The following is a 24,326-nucleotide window of genomic DNA, read 5'->3' as shown; positions in this document are numbered from 1 at the left end:
TTTTTTTTGAGAGGGTAAAGAGCATATCAATGTTGAGGGAGGTTGTTCCACTGATACTGACCCTGAGAGATTAGAAAAGGTGACCCATATCTTTAGTTGCAATCCCTCACCTTGAGCCTGCTGGGCATTTCCTCCAGGTTTGGGACTGGGGATGTTCTAGGGCAATATTTAATGCCTTTTCTTGATTCCTATTATGAAAGTGATACAATTCACATCTGGAAGCCAAAATGTACCTACTATGACTGAAAGACAAGTCACCCCTAGAGCCTTGGGCTTAAAAGAAGGAAGGCAACATTATGGGGTCCCAAGGACAAGTACATGATGGTAGAAAAGAAAACTGCTCTTATCCTTGGGACCCCATGATGTTCCTGTCAAGCCAAGGTAAGAGCGGGTATCACAATAAACTCTCTAGTAGTCTATTTCCAAATTTCCTTGCTTAAATCCTTGAGTTTTCTATTACAGATGGTAATTTTTATATCAAGCAAAGCTAGTCATCTTTTCCCATCACATATAAACCTCCCAACACTGAAACCAGAATCAAAATGTGTTTTAAACAAGCATAGCAAAGTTGGCTTCCATGTATGAGCCTGAAATGACTAACACATTTTCTACACAGGTCCCAAGGCCAAGATTTATAGTTTTCCCTTTATCTCTCTACCCATTAAGCCTTAGACACAGGGAAAATATCACTATGGACTCTGGTTAAACAACTCAAAGATTCAAGCAGAGGAAAATCACATTGGGAATAGACTACTAGAGAAATGACTTGTGGAGTTTATTTTTATGCCTGCTTACCCTTTGCTTACAGTAATATGTAACAGCATTCATCTACCTTGGTGGCACTGAGGTCTTTCTACAGTGACATGCTCAGTGGTATGGGATGCTTAGAAATAATCAAATTGTCTTCCTTACAACTGTGGGAGAAAGAGAATAATTCTTTAGAAAAAAAACATAATTTTCTATTTTTATTAATTTTTTGAGTCAGATGGCTATACTATTGGATTGTTAAAATGTATGCTTATGTGTGCAGTGAAAGAGAAGGTTGCCAAGCAGAGAAGTATGTTCAGCTTTAACATTTTGACTCATGTTGTAACACATGTGTTTCTTTTTTAATTTAAATGAAATGCCACGATGTCTTGCAAAAACAAAAGAAATACTCATGTTTGTCTAAACTGAAAATAAATGAGAAGAAGCACTGGGTTACATTGTCATTCAGGAAGGGTGGGTTACTTTTCTAGATGGGTATAAAGAATTATTCCTTCAGTCAGAAAGTAATTAAATCCATACAAGATGGAAGCCAGTTCTAAGTTGGATAGCAGAAAGTTGAAAGCTGAGTTTGTTCAATGCTCACAAGTCATCTGTTTCTACGGTACTTAGGACACATTCGAAAATTCAGAGAGTACCAAAAAGATGCCCTTTCCAAGTTAGAAATAAAGCAGAAATAAGTCACACAGGAAATAAAAGCTAAGATGCAACTGGGGAAGTTTCAGAGGAGGAACAATGGAACCAGGTGTCACTGGGAGTGTCCAAGGAGGGCACTCTGGAGTCATGGCTCTTTAACATGTTTGTTCTGGGATGTCCTTATGCTGAGACTGCCTGTCATCCATGTCACTACTCAACAAGGAAGCCAAATATCATTTCTGAGATGCCTTGCTCCTGGAAAAGGTCTGGAGGCAGCTTTATTCCCTGACTGTTACAGCAAGAAGGCATCACAATGGGAAGGCCCGCTGGCCAGTGAGTGGTAGGAGGCAAAGCTGTACAGAAGAGAAGCTGCCCACCTATCACTGACAGAATAATGTAATCCAAATGTGCAGGGACTGAAGGAGTTTGAAGTCTGTTGTGGCTACTGAAGACAAGACCATGGCTAATGACTGTCACAGCAAACCACTGCAACAGAAATGTGCTTGAAGTAGACTTGAGCCTGCTCCCACTTGCAGGATTGCTAAGCCTCACTTCCTAGCAAGACCATTTTCCTACACTGATAAGCCTTGACATGTAAACTCAGGGCTCTGAGGTTCAGGAACATGCTTCCAAGTCTTGCCTATTGACATGGAGGAAAGGTGGAGACAGTACCACCTACAGAAAGGAGTTGTATCTTGGGTTGTTCACTCTGAGCAGTAATTCTAATTTACTATTCAAATTTAGGAGCATTCAGATTCAGTGCCATCATACTAAGTTACCAGTCTTTCTCCTTTCTTTGGCTTCCATTTCCTTCTGTTATGAAATAATCATGAAAGGAGAAAGAAGGAATAGAAGAAGAAGGAAAAGAAAGAGAAACAGAGAGACTTTCATGCTGAATGAGCAACACAATGGGAGTTCAAGGTACCCTATGGCATGCTGTGATGGGCTTGTGGAACACCAGGCCCATGAAAGAACATCTATAGAACAGTGGATATGAGATACACACAGTAGGTTAAGGGAGGCAAAAAGGTGTGGCATGTTTTATGGGTAAGTCTATGGGCCATTGTCACGGAAAGTTACCAGCACAGGGCCAGGGAGACGTCATGGGGCACTCAAGTCAATTCTGTCTGTGCTCCAAGAAAAAGACTTTATGGAAACAAGTGCAGAATTGCAGAATGCACATGGCTACTTGAATCAGTCAAAGATTCAGAGTCCTCTTACCTCAGAGCCCAGACTTCCTATGTGAGAGAAGGGAGCCAAGGGCTTCAGAAGCCTGGGTTGGAACACAACCTGCATATGCTCCTGTGGCTCCTCTCATGAGCCTCTGTTATATCTTGAGTCTAAAATATTCCCACAGGTTCATGTCCTGGATGGACCACGTGGCTCTCTGCTGGTGCTAGAGATTATGGCACCTCTAGGAGACCATAGATGGAGGAAGCAGGTCACCAGGAACAGAACAGCAGGGTATATTATCTGGGTTCTTTTGTGTGGTGTTCTCTACTGCTTGTCAATGGTTGTGCAGTGACCAACCACCTTATGTTCTGAATTTTGATGGACTGAAACTGAGTCAAAATCAACTTTTCCTCCCTTAAGTTGTTAATACTGGGTATTTTTTTTTTCCAGTCTTCAGAAAAGTAGCTGAAGCAGTCTCCAGCAAGACTTATCTCTGTCCTCACTGGATAGACAAGGGCATGCCTGTTGCCAATCACTGGAGAGGAGACTGGAATCATCACCCCTAAGATCAACCTGGCCCTGAAGTGTGGGAGACTAAGGGAAACCCAAACAAAACCAATGACTCGTAGAAAAGAAAGGGGAATTCAATTCTAGATGACACCCCACTCAACCTCAGTACTTATGAGAGAAAGAACCCAACTTTCTTTTGTTTTTGCCAGAGGATGCAATTAGTGCTCCTCCAAAAATAAGATGGAAACCTGGATTGTTTTTACGTATAAAAATTACAAACAGAACAGAACTTATTAGTAGTATTTTACAGAGGATAGAAGAACAAGGAAAAAAACCATCCATATGAGATATCTTGCTGGCCCCTTGGATGCCCCTCTGCCTGTCCCCACACAGCCTCTGTTCAGACCCTGATCAGTGGCTGCTCAAGGCTTCCTGCCCTGAGATAGCCATCAGAGTCAGACAGTGAGGAACCCAGGAGGATGGAAGAAAGGAAGGAAAATGATACTTTGTAACCCGATGTGTCCCTTGGCTAAAAGCCACAAATCCTCTCAAGCCTTTACCCTGCCACTCACTTTTAGATCTGTGGCTATGAACGACCTTGCAGGGCCCTACACAATCCATTTCTATACAGCTTGCCCACAGCTTTGTAAATTATTAAGCCATCCTTGGATGATGCTAACTTAAGGTCATCTAACAAATGTAATTAATTACTTTTTAGAAAACTGATGCTGCTATCTCAGCCACACACCACAAGAGTAACTATAGACATCAACTGGAGGGACGGTATCCCTACATTGATGCATCCCACACACATACACATAACCCAAATGTACACATGCAAGTAAGTATACACCTACAAGTTCTTTGTCTCCAAAAATCATGATGTCATAATATTGTCCTGTTACTGGTCCTTTCACCCCATGATTTGTTAGGAGTTATTTCCCTGTCAATGAATATTGATTTTTAGTGGTGGCATAATTTTCCTTTATCAGACTGCCATAATTCAATAGCAAGAGTTTAGCTTCATTGTTTTCATTAGCACAAACAATGCCACAGTGTTCTCACACATGCATCCTTTAGCTTACATACAAATGTTTCTGGGACACTAAAAAAATTGTGGGAAAGTTCTTACAAGTGGAATTATTGGGAGACAGGGTGCTGCTTTCCTATTTTGATGGATGGAAACTGTTCAACTCTCTCCCGAGAGCATGTCACCCAGTTCTCCTCCCAACACTGGAAGAAAGGGCCATTTCTTCACATTTGCTTACATTTGGTATCTCTGTGACTCAGCATCTATTCAAGTGGCTTTTGTGTATGCCATTTGGGGTTTCTCTTCTATGAATTATCCCTTTTTGCTCAATCTTTCATACCACCAACTCCCCCTGCCCACCCCCAACACACACACACTTGGCTTGTCTCTAAGTTTTTCATATATGCCTCTGAGACTTTTATATGGTATGTACATTAACCATTAAGCATGTAGCAAATATTTTCTATGGGGATGTCACTTGTCTTTCAATCTTGTTTGTTATATTTTATGGGCGTGTAGAAGACAATAGATTTGTAAAGACAAATCAGTGCTTCTTTTGTGGAGGGAGGGTCTTTCTATCTTAGGGTGTGAAAATTTGTAAATGGTGAATTAAAGACTTCTAATGCTATCATTATAAGTTATTTACAACAAGCTTTTTCGCAGCCCAGAGTGGCCTTAAACTTGTGAACCTCTTGTTTCAGCCTTCTGAGACAAGCTGAGACTATAGGTACATGCCATCATGCCTGGGCTTTATTTCAGTCCTTAAAGTTGCACAGTGTGGAAGTGGCCATTTATACTGGATCATAGTGTAATTTTAACATATTTAACTATGAAGAACAGCTAGCTCTGTTATTCCTGGCACTCCATGTAGACCAATCCCAGGAGCTCTGGAGCTCTGGGGCTCTCTGTCCTGCTCCTCATCACGATAGCTTTGGCTTTTTCATATGCAGCTACACAGCACTTAATGCCAGGAATACATCTCCCAGTGATGCTAGGCAGTTTTGTTTTTTGGTTTTTTGTTTTGTTTTTGGGTTTTGGGTTTTTGTTTTGTTTTGTTTGTTTGTTTGTTTTCTGAGGCAGGGTTTCTCTGTATTGCTTTGGAGGCTGTTTGGAACTCACTCTGTAGATCAGGTTGGCCTCGAACTCACAGAGATCCTCTGCCTCTGCCTCCTGAGTGCTGGGATTAAAGTCATGTGCCACCAAAGCCCAGGGCATTAGTTGGTTCTTATCAAGACAAACTCAGCTCATTAGAGAAAAGTGTCTTTGCAGTTGGAAAGCATTTCCTCTACAGACTCCTGACTCAGCTTACCTGACTGTATTTTCACTTTTGTTCAATCGAATGCTTCCGGGTTCCCCTTGAAAACTCTCTTTGGCTCTGGGAATATTTGTGTGTATTTTCCTTGATCCAAATATTTGAAGAGCTCTCTCTCTTTACACTACCATTTTTTAAATCCTAGTAAATGGTCCCTGACTCCTCCAGAAGATGTTTTACTTGCTACTGTTGAGTGCTCTATTACACATCAGTTGGTTCCCATTGTTTGATAATAGAATTCAGTTCTGGATAACACACTGATTATTTATTTCTATCTCAGTTACATTATTTACTAAGAAAAAGGTATTTGAACTTGAAAACAATCATGAAATCATTTCTCATTTATGTTAATTTTAGTTATTTTTATTTTGAAGACTAGTACCATGTACCCACATAGTAAGAATTGTGACATCATTTATGGTATCTCTCTCTCTCTCTCTCTCTCTCTCTCTCTCTCTCTCTCTCTATTTCTTTTCTCTCTTGTCTATTCCTCCCCTGACTCAATCTTCCTAGTCCCATGTGCTTTCCTCTCCTTTCCTTCTCTTTCTCCTAGTTCCCTCTCCACTCACTGGCCCCCAACTCCCAATATGCTCAGGAGATCTTGTTCCTTTCTCCTTCTGTGCGGGAACTTGTATGAATCTCTTAGAGTCCTCCTTATATCCTAGTTTCTCTGGCGGTGTGAATTATAGGTTTGAAGAGAAAACTGACTCTAGAGAAATGTCCAGAGACTAACAATTTGAGCAACACTAGAAAGGCTACCTTATATGCCCTTCCCTGATAATGAGATGATGACTAACTTATCCACCATCATAGAACCCTCATCTAGTAGCTGATGGAAGCAGAGGCAGACACCACAGCTAAACACTGAGCCAAACTGGAATCCAGATGCAGAGAGGGAGGACAAGACCAGGCTATAGAAACACATAGAGATAGCTGACCTGAACAAGGAGGAGCTAACGGGCCCCCAAACTGATAGCTGGGAAACCAGCATTGGACCAACTCAGACCCCCTGAACATGGGTCTCAGTTAGATGGCCTGGGAAGTCTAAGGGACCTCTGACAGTGGAACCAGGATGTATCCCTGGTGTACAAAAGGACTTTAGGAGCACATTCTCCATGGAGGGATACTCCTTTAACCTAGAGACAGAAGGGAGGGCCTAGACCCTACTCCAAATGACTTGACAGATTTTGATGACCCCTCTTAGAAGGCATCACCCTACCTGTGGAGTAGTGGAGGATGGAATAGGAGGGTGGTCAGGGGGCATGGTAGGGTGGAAGAGAGGAAGGGAGGGACGAAGGGGGTAGAGGGAACTGGGATTGATATGTAAAATAAGAAAAATAAATAAGTAAATAAAATTGTGACATCATCAACCTGGCCACTCTTTCATTATGCCATATTCCTTTCTATGTTAGTTAATTGCTTGCTTAAGACAGAGTCTCAGGCATGCATCCCAGACTGATACAAACTCACCATCCTCCTGTCTCTGCCTCAAAGGTAGTCATAGATAACACTGCCCTGGGGGTCTTCTAAAGGTCTGTGGATTCCTAGTCCAGATTCTAGATTGAGGCCATTTCTTGTCCTTATTTGTGTCTCATCTGTACTTCTATGTTGAAATCTTAACCCTTTAAAAACAGCAAGTTGAGCTTTTGGATAGTGATTGGGTTATCAGAGTAGAACTCTCATGAATAGGATTGATGACTTTATAAAAGGCAGAGCGGCCTTATCCTTTCCATCATGTGTAAGCCCGCACTCAGGGTCTCACATACACTAAATGTGCAATACCTAATTAGGAAAAACCTCCAGAACTCTGGGAATCAAATTTATGTTGTTTATAATCTACCAAGTTTATGGTATTTTTGCAACAACACTTCAAGTCAAGTCACTTTCTCTTCCAGCATCTGAGAAAATAACAACGGCCATTCTCTTTCCCTGTCTGTTTATGCTGGCTTTCTGCCACTTAAAGGCAAATGTCTGCTATCATAAATACCCCTAGCGACGCAGAAGGGATTATCTGTCACTAGAGAAACTGTTTTCTTTAAATAAGCATTGGTGATTATCACTATATTCAACTAAATAATAGCATGTATGTGGTGCCTTTTAAAGTATTTAAGAATATTTGAAAACCAGTTTCAAAAGTTAAGCTTTCTCTTTGCAACCTTGCCCGACTTAATTAGCTTGGTAAATTATAGTTAATGCAAATCCATCAAAGATAAATTCCAGGCTGGCCTCTGTCAAATTATCTAAAAATATGCATTAATTAAATAGTACAGTGCTATTTTCCAGGTGGTGGAATCAGTTACCATAATTAGAAACTACAGAGTTCTTTTTTTTTTTTTTTTTTTTTTTCCTTCTGAAAATGCAGCCTTCACAACATTTCAACAGTAAAAGAAAAGACTGCCAGGGACTTTCCAGTGAAGTTGTCATTCCACCCATGTCATTATTCAGAATCAATCATGAAGCAAACCTTCAGTGGCTGGTGATGGGAGATGTCATTCTATATATGTTTCTCATACTGATTAATAAATAAAGCACTGTTGGCCAAAAGGAAAGGAAGATAGGAGGGACTAGGAGACGAGGAAGAGGAAGTAGTAAGGAGGAGTCAACATGGAGAGTCTGGAGAGAGCAGTATGCCTGCCGGCTCCCGGGTAAGAGAAATACATAGATCAGCAGAAATGGGTTAATAATTAAGACAGAGCTAGCCAATCAGAAACTATTAATGGGCCAACAGAATTATATCAAATACAGAGTTTCTGTGTGTTAATTGGGGCTGGCGTGGCGGCGGGACAAGACCAGTGGCGGGAGGAAAAACCGTACTCCTTACAGGCTGGTGTCCCATGATGGTAAGGATGAGCCTGGTGGATTGCGTGAGGCATGGAGGCTCAGTGCCCATTTTGTTAGAATCTTCCTTACCAGGATTTATTTCCTTCTGCAATAGCTGCCTCAGCCTAAGCCCCGACTCAGACCCCAGAAACAACTCTGCCCTTGCTCTGGTGGTAAGGATCTAAGAAGTCTCACTAGAAACATCAAGGCTCCCAGCTAAGCCTCCAGATGATTCCGGCTCTTGCCTGGTTTCATATGCCTAGGCTAAGGTCAATTCCATGCACCTGAGGACTGGTGCAGGTTTTAGGTACAGAACCTTATGCCTAAGTATGGTATTAGCTTCTGATCCCAATTCCTTATGCTAAAGATCTTGGTGTCGATTGTCCACGCCCATTTTACCTATAAGGCTTCCTTCTTGAGCTCGGCTCACCTGCCAGGACATTCTTGGTGGTATCAGCTGTGTTGTGCTATCCATTGTCCGAGCCTCTGCAGGGGTTCTGTCTTCTCTGATAGGTACATCTAGACTCCAGAAGCAAGTCCATTCCAGTGGTTCTCAGCCAATGGGTCATGACCCCTATGGAGGTGACCCATATCAGATATTCTGCATATCAGATATTTGCATTATGATTCATAACATTGGCAAAATTGTACTTACAAAGTAGCAATGAAATAACTTTATAATTGACAGTCACCACATGAGGAACTGTATTAAAGGGTCATGACCTTAGGAAGGTTGAGAACCACTGAGTCCTACTCTAGTGCCATTATCATATACCTGAAGACTATATGAATGCTTTTTCTTGGCCATTACTCAGAATTTTTCTTATGCCTTCCTCTACCATGTCACACTTAATCAGCAGATTCATTACTGTTTGTCCCAGCACAACTATCAAAAGCAGGCACACACTTTATTCTCTCTTATACCCCAAGTCTATATACATACTTCTGAACCTTCCCAGACACAACAGTAGGGTTGGAATGCAATAATATCTGAAATATTGTCTATGTAACAATATGCCAACTGTTCCTTCCTTCCGGTTTGAGTCAGACCTGACTTATTCTCTAGACCAGGCTGGCCTTGAAATCATGGAGATTGGACTATCTCTGCTTCTGGAGTGCTGGGATTAAAGGTGTGTGCCACCACTGTCCAGCTAGGATACTTTCTTGATTAGTAATCTCATGTCACAAAATTCTGCCAAACACACCTGTATCCAGGAAAAAGAAAGCAGCCCAGCATTTTACTTCATCAGAATCTATCTTGAGTTAGCAATGATGCTGAAATATGTCAGGTCACTCCAGTAGAGAATGGAAAGCCAACTTCGCACCCATTTTGCCAGCATCAGCTCATGTCTGATCTTTGTCACTGGAGCACTCAGCTTTGAAATTGCAGTTAGTTTTGACATATTAGTTAGTATGGCGATAATAATACAGTTGCTCTATAACCATATAAACTGCAGAATCGTATAGCATAAAAGTTAGGATTACAGACTCCACACCCAAACCTGCAACTGAACTGTGTGATACCAAGCTAATAATTACTTATGTGGGCCAAGTGTTGTCCTCTTACTGTGGGGATGTTATTAAACGATATAAAGCATAGCATGGTACCAGGCTTGCATAGAAAGTGTCTTTTAAAAGAATATAAATAATGATGATAATTTAGCTACTACAAGCTTTTTCCTTCGTGTTGATTAATTCAGAACTGTCTCCTGACTACTTTAAGTATGTGAAACTCTAAACCAAGCCCTGTGGGGAATATGAAGCTGTAAAACATAGGGCCTGACGACTAAAGCTTGTAATCCAAGGAAGGATTAGACCTGGCTCTGAACTATCACCAAAGCAAGCAGGAGAGCCACAGATAAATGCTGAGAGGCCGTGGTCATCAGAAGAACATGAGTCTCCCAGAAGAGCTCCAAGGGCATCAAGGACCCATAGAAGCCTATTCTTTAGACCACACCAAGAATTCTCTCAACTAGGAAAAAACAGTACTCTAAAAAGAATGCCAACTGAGTAACTTTTATGCTTCTACTATTTATGATTCTGCCAGAGATATTTAATTGTATGGTATACTTTAAGGTTGTGCAAGAGATGCTTGCAAGGCAGCTTTATAGGCACTCTTTAATTCAGCTAACCCAAACGAGCTGTAAATGAAACTGACAAATGCTATTATCTTCCTTGCTGAAATTTCTTTACTATTTCAGCAGAATATAGTTTGAGAACCTCAAAATTCCTGACATTGTGCACAAAGGCAAAGGGCCACAGATAACCACTATGGACTGGGCAGAAGCCATTTTTCTTTCATATTTAATGTGTAATAGAAGTCATAGGAATACCCAGAGCTGGGGCTGGGATTCAAGAGTCCTGATGCCCTTGGAAGGCATCAGGTTTAGTTATTCTGAGCCCTGTGCTCCCTTGCTAGTTTCTAGCTGGAGGTGAGGAAGTGTCTGGTTCCAGAGAAAACTTAGTTTTCTTTCCCATCCTCCCAGAGAGGGTAATTATCCTGACCTTGAGAGAGAAGCCTACTGGGGGCTTAAGAACAAGGCCAACTATTTTAGCATTTGATGCCAAGATAACATTGGTGCTGGGTTTACACACATACTTTAGATGACTCATGGCAAACACAGTGGGTATAGGGCTGTCCTGTGTTAGCCTTAAAGTATACCATTCCACATTTATTGCCTCAAACCCCGTTCATCTCTTAAACCTTCCCTTTAAATATGTATGCCTCTGGGAGAGTCAAAATAATGCTGAGTACTGTATAGTTTAGCAAGCGAGGGATTCTTATCAGCCCTCCAATTACCACTCAACACTAGCAGCCCCTTCTTCTCATGGCTGTCACTCCTTATCTGAGGGAAAGGGCAGTCCACAGGTCCTCAAACACAAGTTTAACATCAGTATATGACAGTTACAGATGGGGCAGACAACTCTAAGCTATTTATCAGAATTCTGTTGTTCTCTTGCTAGTCTCTAAGTGTCTAATGCTTACATTTATATTTGGCCTTGAAATGCATGGTGTGTTTTTCTTCAAGCATATGCATGCCCATTTCTCTGCAATCTAGGAACTGTCCTCAGAAAATGACAGTGGGGGACTACACAGAAGCCTCTATTGGAAGAACAGAGACATGCCTGGCTTCTAAACATGTTTTTGTTTGATGTGGACTGGCTCAGAATCTACCTCATAAGAAAGCATACTGCCTTTCAAACTCAAATATCTAAATTCTTGGGCATTTGTACTCCTTGTTCCTGGATGCTAAGCTAGGTGTGGCAGGGAGAACATCAGGAAAAAATGACACTAGACCAGGGAGAAGAGGTATAATTCATGAGGGCTTTTGATTCTCTCGGTCGCTCTCGTCTCTGTCTCTCTCTCTCCACCCGTGTGTGTGTGTGTGTGTGTGTGTGTGTGTGTGTGTGTGTGTGTGTTCTCAAAGGACATATGGTAAAGTTTAATTTCCAGGAGGTACAAAGGCCTGAATTAGCAGGCTCTTTTTGTAAGCACAGATACATCCATCACAGAGTGTCTGCTGGTCTGAGGACTGCCTCTGCATTAAGTCTTTGTCTCAGTTCCTTATCACGTGTATCAAAAGTGCTGCATGCTTTTTAGACTGTTTTCCAAAACCTGAGTGTCTGTTGTGATTACAAATAACTATTTCTTTATTCACCTATGAGGTTTGACATTCAAATGCTGTTGGTTGAAAGTTCCCTTATGACCAGGGATCTGTATTCTCGTTTCAAACTGCCTTCCCTTCAAGCCCTCTGCAGTCCTTGCTAACTTCTCTATTTTTGTTTTCCCTCCAAATATGTATCACAATATGACCTACAGCAAGCTGATGCAGGCTCAGAGATGTCTTCATTAGTAGTTTAAGAATACAGCATTTCTTATACCTCAAATATTACCAGATATAGGCTTTTTCAGGGGTGGGTATTTGTGCATGTTTAAAAAGTTTGTAGACAAGTTGAGCCTCACTTCACATCAGTGTGGGTTTTTGTTGGCATCAAATAATGTGTGAGGATTTGGGAGAGTGTTCCCAGGAGTGTCCATTAGCAAGCTCCCCCTTTACCCATAGGATGCATCAAAGCATCTTCACTCTGTACTGTATACCACAAAGGCCTAGAGAGTTCAAAACATAGAAGGAAAAGTTAACTTTGTGCTCAGACACATTCAGGGTGATGTGGATGTAGACAAGTGATAGGTGGTTTCAAATAAAATCTAAATATAGCTCTGCTATTATATACAAATCAAACTCTATGAATTTAGACTGGGGGGGGGCTAAACCTCCTAGTTCCTCTCTCAAGGACAATACTGTGGGGCTCTTCCACAAGGGGATTAAGATTCAACCATATATTCATAATGCAGTTTCCCTGTAGAATCTTGTAACAAGCCGCATTATTGTAAGTTACTGGTGAAATATTTACATTTTAGAGGGAATCTAAACTGCAAGTGTGCATGTGTACTTTTAGAGTGACCCCAGAGGAGATGTGCATGCTGTTTGTGTTATCTGGGCTCAGAGGCCAGTAACTACAGTGAATTTTCACCACAGAGATCTTCAGGGAGCTCCATGCAACACCTCTCTACCTCATTAGCCAAAGCTTGAACAAATGTACAGGGCCAGCCTCTCACTGTGCCTCCTATGAAATGGGATGAGCTCAGTGAGCTTGATCTAGGGTATATTTCATTTCATCTATAAAATGAGATAGCCCACATCAAGCCCTGCATTACTAGGTTTGAATTACTAAAACTTTTATCACTCGTCATTGGGTTTGAGACATCAGTCATTAAAGGCATTTTTAATTTGTGTATCTACAGCTATAACTCATTTGGCTTCCCAAAGGGTTAACTTGTCTCCCTTCCCCCAGGATCTGGGAGGCTGTTCTTTACATGATTAAGACTCTTGGATATTCCAAATTGTAAGTATATTATAGAAAAGGTTACTGTGTCTATAATCTGGTTCCTAATCTTGATCTCATAAAGTCTTGAAAAATCTTGCACTTTTAAACATATTTGCTGACCAAACATATTCCCCTGAATCCCAAACGTGCCTTGCATTTTTGTGTCCAACATGTTTTCACCTGTGAAGTGAAAATGTTAATTCAGACAATAACGCATTTGTACCTAATAGACTATCATGTTAACTCAACAGAAACTAATCCTAAGGGAATGTGAAGAAGCAAGAGTATAGTGAAGAGGGGAGAAGGTCAGGCTGCAGGTCCAGTGTCCAGGAAGTGAAGATTGGGATAGAAAGTGGTAAGGAATGTTCTGGGTCACCTTCCCTTACCCAGGCAGACATCAGAGTGAACTGATTCCACGCAATAACACTTTACATTTTGTTGAGAACCTACTATACTCCAGGAATGTGACATGATTTTTGTATGTTCAAATTCACATAGCGCAACAGACTCTCTGGTATGTACATATGTACATATGATTATTAGAGGGGTAGGAAACTGGACTCAGCAGGTTCAGGAACTGGCCCCATGTTGAAATGCCAATAGAGCCAAGGACGGACCCAGCAGGGCTGCCTGGCTCACACCATCTCATGTTCTTCCCACGCATGGCCTGTGAGAGCCAGGGAAGGGAAGGCTCTCTGGAGGCAGAGGTTTGCAGTGTCCACTTTCAGCAATGCCATGATAACCACTAGGACACTCAGCACCAAAAGAGATACACAGAGGGAATTCAAGCATCACCACTTCCAGAGATCTACAGAGGACAAAGCTTAGTGTGATCTAACAAAAAGTGTGGTTTCATGTCTTTCAGCTCCAGACTGTTCACTTGCCATGGGCACACTCCTGGCTCTCCAGCAAGAGGGAAGCTTGATGATATCAATTCAGGGTACACAACAGAAGACAAACCAATCCCTTACTTGGGGATGAGGCAAAAACATGTTCTCTGGTCCCTTAAATGAAGGGCAGCAATCAAGTAGCATTTGTATTTACTCATAAGATACTTTGCCTAAAATACAAAACATGCTATATAAATGACCACCATTATCATACCATCATTTGTTTTTCTCTTAAACATTACTGTGGCTTCTGGCATCTCTTTACCTGTAACAAAAATATCTATAAAGCTAAAGAAGACAAAAACTTCATATCAGTTTTAAAAACTCAAATAGACATATAATCTATCACATGCAACAAAATAATACACCAATTAAAGACAAGTCTTGTGAATGAGAATTGAACAAAATAATTGCTATTTAGAGCCTGTCACATTGCCAGAAACAGAAAAAAAAAATGATGCTGGAAAGAATGTAAAAGATCCATTGTCTCCTCCCAGCTAATTGTCTCTGGCTCAGAATTAGAATTTTTAGCAGCTGACAAGCTGAGCAGTCCACTCCTATTAAAGAGGTCAAAATACTGCTCCCTACACCAAAAGATCAGTGTCTCAAATCCTAGAAAACAGCAGAATAGAAAGTAAGAATTGTGGCTGGGTCAGAAATAGAACAGGCCAGAAACAGCTAGCACCAGACCCAACAGTGAGGGACCAGGCTTCTTACAAATCAGAAGAGCAGCCAAGTACAGGAGGTTCAATGGCCCCTGCACCACAGCTGGTAGGCACTGGCCCCAGGGCAAGGGTGAAGCTAGAGCAAGACTTGGCCAGACCACCACCAGCTACATGTTTCACAGCCCCACAGACAGGCCCCAAAGCAAGCATCTGTCTCCTGTTTGGGTAGAGAAAAAAAAAAACAGCTTGAAAAAACTAGAGACTTTAGAAAGGAAGACACTACCAACAACAACAAAACTAGGAAAAAAGACTAAGAAACTGGCCTTCTTAATCATGTCCTAGTAGACACAATTTTTATGGGATAACAGCAGAAAAATACTCAAAAGACCAACCCTGTTAGTCAGAATAGGGGTAGTTGGATTGTAATGTTCTGTTTAAATGTAACTGTAACTGTTAATACACAGAGAGGGAGTAATCAATTCCCCCCACTTGTAAAATGTATACCAAAAGAAAGTAATGTTTAAAGGGCCAGAGATGGTGTACTACAAAAGATTTAAAGATGAGAAAAGGCAGAGGTCATATTGGACAAACAAAAATCAGTCACAAAGGTAATGCAAAGTAATTCAAAACAAAAAAGAATAGTTCATTTTGGTAAAGGGTAAAAATCTTAGTAAATATACTGAGTAGTTCCAACATAGCATCATTATAAATGTTGACACTGCTGTGGCTCTGTAAGTTTCCTCATTCTAATACTCAAGTTTTTCCACAGAAACTAAGCTAGACACATTATATATCAACTGAATATATTGAAATGATAATTTAACAACAAAAGCTAAAGCAACAATGAAAACTTAAAACTTTTGATAATTTCACACACAAATGTCTCCAAGTGACCTCTTGAGAAATGAGTTGATCAAAACAACAGTAGCTGTTGAGTAATTGTTAGACAAACTTTGAAGCATTGGTTCTAATGTTGGGGCAATAGATTCAAAAACAACCCTTCAACACAATACCTTAGAGAAGAATAGAAAAAGAGTAAAGGACTGGGGTGGTTACGGTATGTCCCAGAATAGCGAGGGGAAGTAGAAGAAAGCTGCCAGGGCCACAGTGGCTCAGGGTACTGGTGCCAACAGAGCCAGCCAACAAAGACGATGGAAAAGGCCTAGCCTAGCCAGCAACAGCACTTTCAGATGACAATGATACGTTGTACTGTTCAATCTTAATCATGAAAATATTTTGATGAGATATAAACTCATTTTTTTAAATGTAAGTTACTAAGTTTGACTCAATAACAAGCAGAATCAAAACAATTCCCCAAGAAAACTGCAAACAAAAACATTGGCTGGAAAGCCAGATGGGAGAGTTTACAAATGTTAATAGGAGTCAATCCTACATAAATTTCTCCAAAGACCAGAAAGATATGGATAGATAAGTAATTTATTTTATAAAGCACAATCACTCTGATACTAAATAAGGAAAATCATTTCCTTTTTTATACATCCCAAAAACCTTAACTAAATTGCTAGGAAACTAAATTTAAGGGTATGTTAAAAATCAAAAATCAACCAAGAGAGCTTAATATTATCTTTTTTTTTTTTTTTTTTTTTTTTTTTTTTTTTGCTACAAAACTAGAAGTTGAAGATTTTGATCACTATTCAATCATTTAAAAAAAAAAAAAAAATCCAGGCCCTGTGGGTGGTGACTCATGATTTAATCCCAGCACTTAGGAGGCAGAGGCAGGCAGAGCTAAAGACATCTGCTAAAATAAGAAATGTAGTTCGTTGTTTTTATTCTTTGCTCTTTGTTCTTTGAGGGGCTCACCACCCAGCTCCCAAACAAATCACACATGGAGGCTTATTCTTTCTTATGAATGCTCAGTCTTAGCTTGACTTCTTTCTTTTACTTTTTTCTATCTTTTTCTTTTTGTTTTGTTTTTTTTTGTTTTGTTTTTGTTTGTTTGTTTGTTTAGAGACAGGGTTTCTCTGTATTGCTTTGGAACCTGTCCTGGAACTAGCTCTGTAGACCAGGCTGGCCTCAAACTCACAGAGATCTACCTCCCGAGTGCTGAGATTAAAGTCTTGCTCAACCAATGCCAAGTTTTGACTTATTTCTAGCCAGCTTTTCTTAAATTATTTCAGCTACCTTTTGCTTCTGGGCTTTTTCCTTTTCGTACTTCTGTACATCTTACTTTCAGTCTTTAAAGGCAATGAAAGTAATGATTTCACTAGACCCAAGATAAATGATAATTGGGTGTTTATTGGAGAACACTTACACAGAAAAATACAAAGAACCACTAGAAAGCTTCACTTTCCTTCCTACTGGATCAGCTGACCCAAGAGAAAAGACCTGCACAAGGAAGACCATGACTTACCCTTCCCTCTTTCCACCTGAAGACACATCAAAGGGGTGTGGCCACCATTACAGGTTTACAGACAAGATGCCTGCAACTCTTACTCCATGGCAGGATGAATGGCTGGCTCCTAGAGGAGTCCTCTCACTCTTAGGTCTCCTTTCTTCCCAGATTTCTCCTTCTATTTATTCTTTCTGCCAGCCAGTCCTGCCTATTCTTTCTCCTCCCTGGCTATTGTCCATCCAGCTCTTTATTTTGACCAATCAGGAGTTTTAGACAGGCAAAGTAACAAAGCTTCCCAGAGTTAAACAAATGCAACATAGAAGAATGCAACACATCTTTGCATCATTAAACAAATGTCCCATGGCAGAATCAAATGTAAGACATCTTAAAATAATATTCTACAACAAAGAGAAAAACAAAAAAGATATATAAATATTATTGTGCCAAATTACTCATTGAGTCCAACAAAATAAAATATAAATGTAAAACAAAAATGATAGACTCAAGAGATGGTCCAGCAGTAAAGAGAACTTGCTGCTCTTGCAGATCAGGGTTAAGTGCCCAGAAGGCATGTTGGATGGCTCACTACCATGCCAGTTCTGAGTATCTAATGCCCTCTCTTGGCCTTTTACAACACCTGGCACACCTCTGGTGCACATACATGCCTTCAGGAAAAAGACTCATGAACATAAAATAAAAATGAAAGTATTTTTGGAAACTAGGAAACATTCTTAAGCATGAGAAATAGAAGACTATTCATTTATTAGCATGGTTATAGATCAAACATTGAAAGAAATCATGTTCAAATTTAATGAGAGCTCACCCAATTAGTTAAAAACTATACTTTGTTATTAATGGCTATTGAATATGCATGTAATTGCCAGTGAGGAAAGAAAATGCATGCCATCAGTAACACACTAAATCCAAAGTCTTCTATCTCCACATTCCTTCCACAGCCTTTGTGATCTATTGTGCTCAGACCCACCTCTCAACCACTGTGGCAACCCAGTCTCCACCACTACTGTAGCAGGAAGCTGTCCACTCTCCCTGTGTGTCACACATCCTTTTTTTTTGTAACTACAAAACGTCTGCCCCGACCTCCTTCTTCCCACATTTACATTGTGAATTCTTTTCTATTGTACCATCAACAATGATTTGTTTCCATTCTATCAACCTATAAATATAATCTTCAAAATTTCCCATACATTTTCATATTTCTTATCCCTTCCCTGCTAGCTCTTCTAGCTTTGCTTTCTTCTTCTTCTTTTCTCCTTCCTCTCCTCCTCTCCTACTCCTCTTCTTCTTCCTCTCCTCCTTCTCCTTCTTCTTCTCTTCTTTCTTTTCTCCTAAATAAATGTGGAACATGAACATACCACACACCATGTAGTTAGACTTGTAATCTTCAGTTAGAAAGAATCCTAGGATGCCATCATGACTCACCAATCTGCACCTGTATGAGACATCTTTAACAGCAATATTTCCACTGATCCAGACTTTAGTCTGTCAAAGACCTGCTAATATCCAGCTGTAGAATTCATCTGAAGAGCCTGTCCGTTGTTGAGGTCCCAGCTACACCACAGCCTTCTGTATCATCAGAAGAAAAAAACAGCTAGGTGGGAACAGGCCATGATGGCTCCATGAAAGCAGATTCTTTTCATGGCATCAAGAAGAGTCTCAATGCTACCTGTGGTGGCATCACTACCAGTTTCCTGTGTCATGGGAACTTGTTTTCACTCTTGTCTCTAGAGCTAGTTGGAGAGTCTGGTGGAGTTTTAGATGCTTTCATAAAAGCACCTCAGATGAGGACTTTTGTTGGGACACAGAAGTTGTGAAATAGTTGTGTATATATGTAGTGTTTGATTTCTTAATCCTGCAGTCAAAAGTTTCAATTCTTCTGACTGCCACTATACCTGGTAAAGGAAACCCAATGTTATACTATGAAAACAACTATATCACTTCAAAGTGATGAATAACTTGGCTCTAAGTTCATCTCCCTTCAGAATAGGATGTGACATTGTCACTCACATACTTTTCACTAGGCCTTCATTTTAAAATTGCCCAAATGCTATCAGAAATGTAATTCTGTCTTCAAATGAAAACAGCCTCGTCAACAGTGCAGAGGGATTCAAAAGCAAACAGTAGCGAGTCTTGACTCACCAATTTTCTACATGCCATTAAAGTAACTATCTGAGTTTCTTTTATTCCATTTTATTTGAAAATTGCAGTGTGTTCCCTAGTGGTTAGTTGCAGTAGGGCTGTGTCATATTTTTTGTCAGTTTAACACACATCTACATCCTTTTGGAAGAGGCAATCTCAGTTGAGGAATTGCTCCATTAGGTTGGCCTACAATCCCATCTGTGAGGCAAATTTTAATTGCTAATGGGTATAGGAAAGCCCAGGCCACTGTAGGAGGTGCCATTCCCAGGCAAGTAAGGTTAAGAAAGGTACTGAACAAGCCATGGAGCACAAACCAGTAAGTAAGCAACATTCCTCCAGGGTCAATTTCTGCTTCAAGTTCCTACCTTGAGTTTCTGCTTTGACTTCCTTCGATAATGGACTGTAAACTATAGGCTAAGTAAATCCTTTTCTCCTCAGTTGGTTTTAATTAGTGTTGGATCACAGCATTGAAAAGCAAAGACAGACTAAACGTAAAAAAGAAAAATGTATTGTAAAAGGGGGTGTGAGAGAGAGGTGCCAGGGCCTGTAGTGTATTTCTGTAATCTCAGCACTTGTGCTAAAGCAGTAAGGACAGGTTCAAAGCTATCCTGGGCTATGCAATGAATTCCAGGTCACTTTCAGCTACATAGTAAATCCTACCTCAAAAATATAATCATATAAGTATACATTATATGATTTTTATGCTGGTTGTGTTAAAATTTTGCCATTTGGGTACATATTTATTAAATATAAGATTTTAAATAATTTCCCAGTCTCTTTTATATGTGGCTAATAACAATCTTGATTACCTGGGTTGCTCACATTATGTTGTATCAGAACATTAACTGTATCAGTATTTATGTCTCCAAGTTAGACAGGTTAGACAGTTCCTCCGGACTACAGATTCAAAGTCCAGCTGCCCACAGTCCATCTTCTAACTGGATACACTTAAACTTACAAACGCTTCTCCGGGTCCCTAGCCACTTTCTCCACTTCTCATTGTGATGCGAGGACTGAGACTCAGCTGCACACATCCCACCCTTTCCAACTGCTTGACTTTCACTTTGCCAGGACAGACCTGAAATGTCTGCATCCCCTGTGAGGGCTAGGAGTTCCTCATACTGCAGCTGCTTTCAGTTTTCAGCTCTTTCATACACTGGTAAAAACCATCTCCATTTCCTTCTCTCCATGAGATACTAGCAGGATCCTGGAGTTTCCAGAGGCCCGGAGGTCAGACTCCCAGCTCTGTAGAGTCCCCTTTCTACCTCTGGATTCTAAACAACCCACCCATGCTTCCAAAGCATTGTCTGTAGCCCCTACGCTCTGCAGCCACTAGCTGTACCTGGATTCATTGCTTTTCCTTTTAGCCGTAAATTTTCCATGCTTCCTTAATTTCTTCAGCTAAACTCTGCCAATCTAACCTGTGTGGTTTCTGTTTTCATGACTAGTATTTGATCAATACATACAGATTGTGCTAACAGAACATGTCCAAAATGAAGTGTGTTCTCCTTGCCTCGGAGTGGGTTCCTTTCTCAATACTTACCATCTTAGTAAAGGGGACAGTAGCTTGGGAATAGTTTCCCCTGCCCCAAGAACATGCTGCACACTGCCCCTAGGCTCACCATTTCACCCTAATGCCATTAGTATCCACTCAAATTGGCTGACTCCCTGATGTCGTCATCTTTGTTCAATTTTGTGTGGAGCACCAGTTCGTCATCTACCCTCCTTTCTACCCACCCTGTCCCCTGAAACTTGACTGATCCATTCACAGGGCACTTGACTATGCAACTTCTCTTTTAAACTTTCTCCCACCCCCCACCTTCCCCAGGGGTTGACTCCTGTCCACTCTCTGCTTTGGAGTAAAACAATGTTTATAACAATTTGTCTAATATTAAAATGAGGGCCAGGGAGTCAAACAGATTCCCTGCTGCTAGGCAGGCAGGGAAAAAATGGTTCTTGGTAGATTAACATACTTTGCACTTATACATTTAATATAACTGACTTTCTGGTTCTCCTCCAAGACAAAGGCTTGGTTGACATTTTCCACCTATAGGAAACTGTTTTGTGGAACTTTCAAAGTTCCCAGGAGGGAACCAATCATCTTTCCTTTCTTTATCTGGATTAGCCAATCCCTGCAATAATTCAAACCAGCCATCTGTGAGAGAAAGGGAACTCATTCTATTCCCAAACATATAATAACCACTATTCTTTCAGCAAATTCAGACACCAGCTCTGGGTCCTCTTTCTTGGGGAATATATATATATATATGTGTGTGTGTGTGTGTGTGTGTGTGTGTGTGTGTGTGTGTTGTGTGTGTGTGTGTGTGTGTGTGGATCAATAATAAAATATGTCTGAGTACCTAGACCTTGTTTTTCCAATTTACTCTTTAAAGCAGCAGACAAGGGAATTCATTACTAAAACCCTAGTCAAAATCATCATGATGATGGCATCATAGACATGAATACATAGGTACCATATTCCAGGAGCACTGTGCTACATGCCAAAAACATGGAAATTTCCTAAAATTCTAAGTATGATGCAAGTCCAATCAAGATGTCAAAAAAAATGACATGGTGCTAATGTTGACACTTGATAGTATCAATCAACCCCACTTATTAATATACAAGTAAAAAGTTGTCTATTATATGTGTGGTCACACAAGGTTGTGTATGAGGTACCTCATGCATGTATGCTTATTATGTGAAAGCTAGGAGTTGACATCAGGTATGATCATTCTTCATTCTTTTCATTGAGGCAGGGTCTCCTACTAATCCCGAGTTCACCAGTTCAGCCTAATGTAGCTAGTTAACTTGCCCCAGGCAGTCCTTTCTCTGCTTCCTGAATGTTGGGGTTACAAGTAGGGTACCACACTTGTCCCGTTTTAACATGGGTTCTGGGATCTTGACTCTCATCTTCACAATAGTGGAGCAAATGACCAAGCCATCTCCCATAAAAACCTCTTCAAATATAGTAGTAGAAAATAAGATGCCTTTCTTTAATGAAAACACTATTATGGCATCATAAGATTTAGGAAAAGAAAACACTGGCAGGCTGGAAAATGGTCCAGACTTAAGGGCACATAATGTACTTGAAGAGAACCTGAGTTCAATTTCCAGAACCATATCAGATGACTCACAGACACCTTTAACTCCAGATCTGGGGTAACTTATGTTAAGCACATTCTTTATACAAGTAACTGCTCTAAAACATCTTTTAATGCTTTCTTCTACAATGTCTATAAAATATATGGAGAATTTCCATGTTGATTTTAATTCATTAATTAATAATTAATTAATTAATTATGTGTATAATTAACAAATTCTTCCACTCAAGACAAAATTATAGAAATGGGAGAGAAATTATTAGTCAAGTACAGCTCAGGACCATGCCTGGATTATGACAAGAAAAAGTCAATTATTAAAAACTATTTAAATTTTGCAATATTATATTGAACAGTATTTCAGTCTTGAAACTACACAAAAGTTTAAACTCATGGCCAGCACTATTGAAAATAGTAGATCTTAAGACAAGGTTTCAAATTAGTGAATAAAATTTGTTAAAGGACAGTAAATAATTCAACAGCAGATAGCACCAGATCTAAGAGCAATGTCTTTATTGCAAAAAGAGATAGGAGATCCATGCCATTTGTCAAGCTACAGTTAACTACACCACAGCAGGCTTTAGATAAAACTCTGGAAAGAAAAGTACCAACAAAGGCATTGCATAAATAGATTCCAAAGTACTGTTCTAGTTTAATGGTAAGTACTAAACATTTGTACATTAAATTATATGATATCTGAAATTCACTTTAAAAATTGCCCAACAGGCGTTAGGAGTATAGCTAAAATACAAATGACCATGAATTAATATGTATTATATTGGGCCAGTGGGGACTTAGTGAGTCATTACATCACACTCTAAATTTTTCTTCTATTCTAGTCTTTCTGTAATAAAAACCTCAAAATGAAGCTGGATGTGGTGATGCTTGCCTACAGTCCCAGCACTGGGAATGCCAATGCAGGAAGATGACAAGTCCCAGGTCAGCCTTGTTTACACACAAAGACTATATGATGAGCACAAAAAAGCAAAGTAGTTCTTTGTTCATCCTTCAGTTGTTTCCTATTCAACATGATTTTAGAGTTAGAAAAACATTAAGATATATATCTTTGTGTATATATTATCTTGGGACTTTCTTCATGGCAGAGGACAATTTTGTGACTTCATCCCACAAGGTTGATACTCATTCCTCTAGGATGTGTGAGGACTTGGTCACCATTGGTTCATCAGAACCAGGGTCAGTGCTTGAAAATAATGACAGAAGAATCCCTCCCAGTGACTGTTTCCATGGGAATGGGAATGAATCTGCAGCAGAGTACTCTTAAATTCCATTCTCAGGGTCACAGAAGGCCATTCCATTTTCAAGCGGCTGTGGCTGCTTCCAGCTTTTATGTTTTGGGGGATGAAAAAACATCAAACCTAGATTTATTTCATTGATGACCATTACTTAATCTTATGTATGAAAACTGGGCCATTACTCAGGAGGACCTGACAAGCATCCCACCTCTTCCTGTAGGCATTGTTTGAGGGGATGCTCTCCCCTTCTGCACAACCATAGCTGTTCTCACAGTCTGCCCTTCTGCAGCATCTCAGGGAAAGCACATGCAAGGATTTTAAGGAGGTTGGTTTGTAACTTGAACACTATGGAGGAGGCTTTCTACATTCTAGCCAGCACTCAGCAACCTGGAGAGCCCCAAACTGTGATTTGTTCAAACCAATCTTTAGATGGGAAGGGTCTGAGGAGGGAGAGAAGCCTCAAAACTTTTAAAAGAAAAAAAATAGATAAGCTTTGAGAGAAGCTATCTGAGGATATCTTAAATAATTTAAATAATTATGCTCAATCCAAAGGCTGTTTGTACAGCTGTCTTCTTATTGTTTAGAAGTACTAGACTGTAATTCCAAAACAATATGCAAGCTCTTCTCTATGCACACGCAGCAGCATGGAGCTTGGCAATGTATCATCTGGGAAAATTGGTTTTGGGGTGATGAATTGCCAGGTTAAGAGTGTTGTATTCTTGCTATCGCCTTCATTATCAGAGCAGTTTAAAAAGTGCTTTTATATTGCATAGC

The sequence above is a fragment of the Phodopus roborovskii genome, unplaced genomic scaffold, assembly GCF_943737965.1.
Source record: "Phodopus roborovskii unplaced genomic scaffold, PHOROB, whole genome shotgun sequence".
Classification (NCBI taxonomy): Eukaryota; Metazoa; Chordata; class Mammalia; order Rodentia; family Cricetidae; genus Phodopus; species Phodopus roborovskii.
This window is presented reverse-complemented; position numbering follows the sequence as displayed.